Source organism: Terrapene carolina, unplaced genomic scaffold (genome assembly GCF_002925995.2).
Source record: "Terrapene carolina triunguis isolate 2854851 unplaced genomic scaffold, T_m_triunguis-2.0 Scaffold42, whole genome shotgun sequence".
NCBI lineage: Eukaryota > Metazoa > Chordata > Testudines > Emydidae > Terrapene > Terrapene triunguis.
This window is the reverse complement of record NW_020664393.1, coordinates 75,473,940-75,482,958: the sequence shown is the minus strand read 5'-3', so window position 1 is coordinate 75,482,958 and position 9,019 is coordinate 75,473,940.

Below are 9,019 nucleotides of genomic sequence, written 5' to 3'. Positions count from 1 at the left end.
AGAGATGAGCTTGTAGTTGCCAAAAGTCCTTTTAGAAATAGTCCATAGGTTATAGTCCAATGTCCATATTCAGGGTGACTCCAGTCAGTGACTGGGGATCTTAATTCTTCTGGCTTAAGGTTTCCCCCTCTTGAAACCCAAAGCAGATCTGAGACGAAGAAGGATCATGTCCCAGGGTTTTTATACATTTCTGCAGCCTTTTGGCCTGAGAAAACAATAGGCTTAACTTTTTTTCTCCTAAACATCATGGCAATTAGCGCAGGATAATTTATCCATTAAACAGTTTAGATACAGGTTACCACAACCTTCAAAGAGACATATAGACAATAATACTATTTTACTCAAGTGTCTTTCTAAATGTTAATACTTCTTTTTTGATCTTTGAATCAAAGCTATAGCAATAGACAAGACTTGTTTGTTTGCTTACATTACAAGACCTGAGCAAACAGATACCCTTCTACCTCTAACAATGCAGACTTGCATTTCAAAGCTCTATGCATTTACATATCTTCCTAACCAGTCTTTGAAGTTAGGCCATGGGTCAGATCAGTCTGTGAGTTAATTAACTCTTTCTGGCCCTGTTACCTTTCAATAAGATATTAAATTACACTCATAACGTTATACCATTCCTCTGGCAAGACCCACTGTTCTTTATCATTATGGAGCTAGAGGCAGAAAGAAGGGCCCTGGTACGTTGTAAACCCCCTACACCTTAGGGAAATGGATGAGAAGAAAGGGATGGAGGTGACCTAGCTAGGATGGAGAGCACCCCCTCTGTCCAGCCTTTGGAAATAAAAGCCAGGGAAAGGGAAGACACTGGCACTCCCCACCACAGGGGTACATTTCAAACCCCTTAATCATACCCATTTGAAACCTCCATTCAAGAGGTTTGAAAAAACAGAGCTAACTTTAGTTATTGGCAAAAACAATGTGTAGCCCTTGTGGCACCATAGAGACTAACAAATTTATTTGGGCATAAGCTTTCGTGGGCTAGAACCCACTTCATCAGATGCATGGAGTGGAAAATACAGAAGCAGGTTGTGATGGGTTGGATCACAGAAACCCCCTTGGGAGCTGCCACCCGATGTGCCAAGACTACCCCTGCTTCTGTTTTCCCTGCCAGCTCAGGACTCCAGCACCCTGTCTTGCTGAGTCAGGCACTCCTGTCTGACTCCAACACAGACCAAGGGTCTGAATCACTTGTCCCAAAACTGCAAGTTTACCCAAAAACAGCTCACAGGAGTGTGCTTGTCTTTAGCACTCAGATGCCCAACTCCCAATGGGGTCTAAACACAGATAAATCCGTTTTACCCTGCATAAAGCTTATGCAGGGCAAACTCATCAATTGTTCGCCCTCTATAACACAGATAGAGAGATATGCACAGTTGTTTGCTCCCCCAGGTATTAATACATACCCTGAGTAAATTACTAAATAAAAAGTGATTTTATTAAATACAGACAGTAGGATTTAAGTGGTTCAAAGTAGTAACAGACAGAACAAAGTAAGTCACAGGCAAAATGAAATAAAATGCGCAAATCTATGCCTAATCAAACTAAATACAGATAATCTCACCCTCAGAGATGCTTCAGTAAGTTTTTCTCAGACTGGACACCTTCCAGGCCTGGGCACAATTCTTTCCCCTGGTACAGCTCTTGTTCCAGCTTAGGTGTTAGCTAGGGGATTCTCCATGATGGCTCCTCTCTCTCTCTGTTCTCTTCCACCCCTTTATATATCTTTTGCATAAGGCGGGAACTCTTTGTCCCTCTGGGTTTTCACCCCCCCTCACTGGAAAAGCACCAGGTTAAAGATGGATTCCAGTTCAGGTGACATGATCACGTCACTGCAAGACTTCATTACTCACTTGCCAGCACACACATATACAGGAAGACTCACAGGTAAACACAGTCATCTGCAGACAATGGTCCTTGTTAATGGGAGTCATCAAGATTCCAAACCATCATTAATGGCCCACACTTTACATAATTACAATAGGCCCTCAGAGTTATGTTTTATATTTCTAGTTTTAGATACAAGAGTGGTACATTTCTACAAATAGGATGATCACACTCAGTAGATTATGAGCTTTGTAATGATACCTTACAAGAGACCTTTTGCATGAAGCATATCCCAATTACATTACATTCACTTATATTTTTATAAAACCATATAGACTGCACAACGTCACACAGGTATAAATACATGAACAGATGTGAGTTGCCTTACCAAGTGTGAGGTCAATCTAATGAGACAATTCAATTAACAGCAGGATACCAAGGGAGGAAACATAACTTTTGAAGTGGTAATGAGAGTGGCCCATTTCAGACAGTTGACAAGAAGGTGTGAGTAACAGTAGGGGGAAATTAGTATTGGAGAAATTAGGTTTAGGTTTTGTAATGACCCAACCACTCCCAGTCTTTATTCAGGCCTAATCTGATGGTGTCCAGTTTGCAAATTAATTCCAGTTCTGCAGTTTCACGTTGGAGTCTGTTTTTGAAGGTTTTTTATTTTTATTTTTTTGAAGAATTGCCACTTTTAGGTCTGTTATTGAGTGACCAGGGAGATTCTGAAACTCAAGCACTCCTTATCTTAAAGTGATGTTTATCTTAGCAATGTGGAGACATACAGGGCCTCTTCCTTAGATGGTTTATATCAGCAAAGCTCTATGGAGCCGGATTCTCATTTACCCTCAGGCCCATTGACTTCAATGAAGCAGTGCTGATTTACACTTGCAGAGGATCTGGCTCATATATTCTCCCCCTCCCCCATGGCCTTTCATCTCCCCAGAGTTCTGGACTGGGCGTCAAGACTTGTTCTGAGGGTTCCTTCTAGGGAGTCTTTCAGACACAGGGTCAGAGTCAGTGGCAGGGGAGAGTCAGCACTGAGAGGCCCTTCGTGTTCCTGAAAGGATTGGGTGGGTAGATAGCCTGCACCTGTGAAGATCATTCTGGGACTCAGGGGAGGAGAGCAGGCTGATTGTCAATTCTGGAGGTGGAGGCCGTGGGAGAGTAGCTGGTTCATAGGTTCCAAGAGCAGAAGGGATCATCGTGATCCATCTAGTGTGACTACCTGTTATAGCACAGGCCCTAGGACTTCCCCAAAATAATTCTGAGAGCAGATCTTTCAGAAAAACATCCAATCTCGATTTAAAAATGGCCAGTGATGGAGAATCCACCACAACCCTTGATAAGTAATTCCAATGGTTAACTCCCTCACTGTCAACAATGTACACCTTATTTCTAGTCTGAATTTGTCTTGCTTCACCTTCCAGCACTGGATCATGTTATACCTTCTCTGCTGATTGAAGAGCTGATTATTAAATATTTGTTCCCTGTGTAGGTACTTATAGACTAGGGTGGCCAAATTGTGACTCATGAGCCACATGTGGCTCTTTTACCATTAAAGTGTTGCTTGAAAGCTCCCGCCATGCCCCTTCCTCCCCCAATTCTCCACCTACAAGACTGGGGTGGGGGAGCTCAGGACCTCTGCCTTTCAGCAGGGGGGTGAGATAGGGGCTTCTGCCCAGTGGGGAGGAGGGTCTCAGGGATTCAGCGCTGTGGAGTGCACCTGCCGGGGCTTGGAGCTTCAGCAGGAGTGGGGCTGAAGCCTTGAGCCCAGGCTCCTGACAGGTGCGCTCTGGCTCTTCAAACTTCTGAAGATTATCCTGTGCGGCTCGGAGGGCCAGTAAGTTTGGTCACCCCTGTTATAGTCTGTGATCAAGTTACCCCTTAACCTTCTCTTTGTTAAGCTAAACAGATTGAGCTCTTTGAGTCTATCATTATGTTTTCTAAACCTTTAATCATTCTCGCGGCTCTTTTCTGAACCCTCTCCAATCTATCAACATCCTTCTTGAACTGTGGACATCAGAACTGGACTCAGTATTCCCGCAGCGGTCACACCGGTGCCAAAAACAGACATAAAATAACCTCTCTACTCCTACTCGAGATTTCTCTGTTTATGCATCCAAGGACTTTATTAACCCTGTTGGTCACAGCATCGCACTGGGAGCTCATTTTCAGCTGATTATCCACCTCAACCCCCAAATCTTTTTCAGAGTCACTGCTTCCCAGGATAGAGTCCCCCATCGTGTAAGTACGGCCTACATTCTTTGTTGTACACATTTATGTTTTGCCATGTTAAAATGCAGATTGTTTGCTTGAGCCCAGCTTACCAAGCAATCCAGATTGTTTTGTATCGGTGACCTGTCCTCTTCATTATTTACCACTCCCAATTTTTGTGTCATCTGCAAACTTCATTAGTGAGGATTTTATGTTTTCTTCCAGGCCATTAATAAAAAATGTTAAATTGCATAGGGCCGAGAACCGATCCCTGCATGACGCCACTAGAAACACGCCTGTTTGATGATGAATCCGCATTTACAATTACATTTTGAGACCTATCAGTTAGCCAGCTTTTAATCCATGTAATGTGCACCGTGTTCATTTTATATCTTTCTAGTTTGTCATGCAGAACCACGTCAAATGCCTTACAGAGGTCTAAGTATATTACATCAACGCTATTAACTTTATCAACCAAATTGGTAATCTCATCAAAAAAGATATCAAATTAGTTAGACAGGATCCATATTCCATAAACCCATGTTGATTGGCATTAACTATATGACCCTCCTTTAATTCTTTATTAATCGAGTCCCGTATCAACTGTTCCATTTATCTTGCCTGGGATCAATATCAGACTGACAGAGCTACAATTATCCGAGTTGTCCTGTTTACACTTTTAAAATGTTGGCACATTAGCTTTCTTCCAGTCTTCTTGAACTTACCCACTGTTCCAAGACTGATTGAAAATCAACATTAATGGTCCAGCGAGCTCCTCAGGCGGATCTTTTAAAACTCTTGGGTGCAAGTTATCTGGACCTGCTGATTTAAAGCTCCTTTAGTGGCTGCTGTTTAACATCCTCTTGAGATACCATGGACTGGAAAGAGAGTAATCATTTGATACAGTTATATCATGAGGTTTTTTTCCCCAAATACAGAACAGAAATATTTATTGAACATGTCTATCTTTTCTATATGATTACTGAGAATTCTACTATTTCCATCTAGTAATGGACAATACCATTGTTAGGATTCTTTTTGTTCCGAATATATTTTAAAAAAACTCCTTCTTATTGCTCTTCACTCTGCTGGCCATAGATTTCTCCTTGTGTCCCTTTGCTTCCCTTCTCCATTTTCTACAGTTCCTAATTTCTGATTTATATTCATAACTATCTATTTCCCCTTTCTTCCATTTGTTTTATATATATATATATTTAAAGCTCCCTTCTTTTTCCCTCTAAACTAGATTGTCTTTTTAACTAATATGTCCTTCCTTGATTGTGGGATTATGGCTTTTGGCGCACCTAGTGAAATGTTCTGAAACGATTCCCAATTATCATTCACATTTTTCTGATTAAATTCTTCCTCCCAGCTGATTTGGCTCATAATTGTGTTCAGCTTTGTGAAACGGGCACTTTCAAAGCACCAAGTGTATATATCACTGGTCTGGACTTTGTTTGGTTTGCACATCATAAATGTGATCTAGTCATGCTCACTTGTACCTAAATTACCATTAATTTTTAGTTCTGTGATCAGTTCCTCTTGATCTGTCAAGATGAGGTCTCATATAGCCTATTAAGGATCCTGAACTTGTCCTGCCTCCCACCAATCCTCCTCCTTCTCCACTGGAGTGTCCTTGTGGCCAGCCAGGGATTAGCTAGTTTCCTAATTCTCAATACCATGTTCGGCCTCCTGGGACTGGGCACTAGTATCGATGAGATGAGAATTCTGACACACTTGTTTCCCTTCACAGGCGCGGGACGATGCAGGAGGCTGAATGGCGTGTGCCGACATACCCTGTGCCACCACATCGAAACGTATGTTGGCCGATGCCATCACGGGATGGGAAACTGCTGTCTCAATGATGATGATGATGATCGAAAAGAGAAAATGTAGAGACCCTGCTGATGTGGGAAGCAAAGAAAAGCAGTCCCAAGCAATGCTGATGATTCTGTGCTTCCATGGTGCAGCAGGGCCAAAGCCTGTTTTTTCATTGTTCCCTTAATAAATGATCATTATATATAGATGCACCCAGTACGTACCGTGCCATGCTCTTCTAAGACAGCGGTTCACAACCTGGGAGTCAGAACCCTCTGGGGGCTTGCAAAGAGGTGTCGGGGGTTTGCAGCTGCCCTGCCCTTCCCATACTGCTAAGTGGGAGCAGGGTCTCAGCTAGATCCTAGCTAGATTGGAGGGAGGACTAAGGAGATGGGGATGATCCAATGCCCAGAAAGGAAGGAGGGTCCAGTGGTTAGGGCACTCACAGGGGACTTGTGAGACCCAGCTTCAAGTCCCTGCGTTGACTTCCTGTGTGACCTTGGGCAAGTCACTTAGGCCCAGTAAACACCTTAAAAGTCAGGTCAGCACAGCTATGGCGTTCAGAGGGGTGGATTTTTCACCCCCCCCCTGCTCGCTGTAGCTATGTTGACCTAACCCCCAGTGTAGACACAGCGAGGTTGATGGAAAAATGCTTCCGTTTACCTAGCTGCCATCACTCGGGGAGATAGTGCTCCTACAGCAACAGGAAAATCTTCCATCGCTGCAGGAAGCATCTACACTATGGAGTTATGCCAGCATAACTACAGGGCTGTAGCTATGCCACTACAGTCCTCATAGTGTAGATATGGTCTTAGTCTCTTTGGCTCCAATCATTGAAAGTTAGGACCCTAAATACCTTTGGGTATCTGGGCCTCTGGGCCTTAGCTCCATCTGTGAAATGGGGATAAGAGCACCCCCTTTCTCACCTGGGAGTTGTGAGGATAAATATATTGAAAATGGTGGGGTGCTCAGACACCACAGTGTGGGGGCCATATCAGCACCACAGACGGATAGGAATAGGGGGTTGCAGTGTGGGAAAGGCTGAGAACCACGGCTCTAAGCCAAATATGTCGAATCTAAGTCATAAATTAGTGGTGAGCAAACATCAAAAGGTTCAGACTCTTCCCCCTCCCCCTCTCTTTCCCATAAGTTTCCTTGCTGTCCCTCCTCCCACAATGGACAGATTCCAGGGTGGGAGGAAGTCAGATGAACCTAAGGATGAGGGCATCCCAGATCAAAGTGTGATGGATCAGCCTGGGGTACCCAAACCAAAATACCTCAGCACAGGAGTAAACAAACAAACCGTGTAGTGATAAATCAACTGATAATAAAGTTAATAAAAGACCAAACAGGCGAGAGAAGGATTTTACATCCAAGCAAAAATGAAAGCCCCTAAAAGTAATGCATCTGCCTCTCCAAGACAGCTACTTCTGTTAGGAACTAAACCAAAGGAGGGATGGTAACAAGGTAGTAGGATTAAAGTTGGTTAGACTGGAGCAAGGCCAACCCTGCTCCCTAGGCCCTAAACCAAAGGGATTAACCAGTAGCAATCCAGAGTACACTTAGCATGCTCAGGGAACACTAAGGAGCTTCAGGCTCATAGTAAGGCCTTGTCTCTATGTAGGGGCTTTGCCCTGCATAGCTACACAGACATGGCTGACCCAGTGTAGTCTGTGACATGCACCAGTGTGGGTTACCAGTGCATGTCCCAGTTTAGCCAGGTACAGATACATAGGCATAGCCACACCAGTGTAAAAACCCATGGGCGGCAGCTTTCTGCACCAGCTGAAGCTTCACACTAGTCCAGGGATTGGCAACCTTTGGCACGTGGCTCGCCAGGGTAAGCACCCTGGTGAGCCGGGCCGGTTTGTTTACCTGCCACGTACGCAGGTTCGGCTGATTGCAGCTCCCACTGGCCACGGTTCGCCGCTCCAGGCCAATGGGGGTGGCGGGAAGCAGTGGCCAGCACATCCCTCAGCCCGCGCCGCTTCCTGCACTCCGGCCACTATATATACACACAGAGAAACATTCTGCATTTGCACATTTAATACTCACACGATGGTTCTAGTTGTGGTGGAAATGACCTGACGTTCCCCCTTTAAAATGGCTTCAGTCAGGGGACGCTCACGTCATTTCTGCACCAGAAGGGAGAAGTGGTAACAGCAAAGTCTGACGGACTTATTTGGTTTTCCCCCCTTGTACTCTCTTCTTGAGTGGAGTGAGGCAAAGCAATGATTAGCAAGACCAAGTTCCTGACAAAAAGGACCTCTCTCGATGAGCTTCTCAAGGAGCTGCCAGAACCATAACCGTGACACATATGTTAGTTGTTGCTTTGCTCCGTGTGATCTGGGCATGAGTCCATGTTGGTGGGGGATAGTGGTTTTGTTGTCGGGGGGTAGTGCCAGCTTTAAGCAGACACAACGTATGAGACCACTTGGAGGTGGTCACCTGTTTTGGGGCCAAGTGCTGACTTAGGACCCAGTCCTGCAAAGACTTGTGCGATTAACTTTCTGCACATGAGTACCCTCATCATTTCTAATGGGATTACACACAGCCATAACATTACTTATGTGCATATTTGAGGTTGGGGCCATAGGCATAAGGGTAGGTCTACACTTCAGTGTGAACCCAGGGGTACTGGGACTCGAGTCTACTCCGGCTCGGCCCGGCCCCCGCGGTGCGGCTCGGGTCCGGCCCGCGCCCCGGCGCGGCCCTACTCTGGCTCGGCCCGGCCCCCGCGGCGCGGCTCCGGGTCGGACCCAAGCCCGGCAACCCCGGCCAGAGCACGGCTCGATTCCTGGGGGCGGGGCTTGCAGCAAGCCCCGCCCCCAGGAATCGGGCCCCGCTCTTGCTAAAGCCGGCCCTGGGTGGAGGACTGCAGGGGGTAGATTTGCCCTGTCCAGCTACTGTTAAATCTTGGTTGCATGGGCCACCCGCCAACCATGGAATTGTCCAAAGTGTTCCTGGTCTGCTGCGCAGGGTACCGTGGAGGGGACTCAGACTGTGGAGCGGGCAATGCAGGATCCTGCACTCTAGTGGCCATTAGTGAAAGCAGCCTCTCAAACCGGACTTTCCACTGGGCTCTGTCTTCCTCACTCAACTCACGTTCCTGTTTCAGGAACCAAGATGCAAGTGTCAGCTCCCG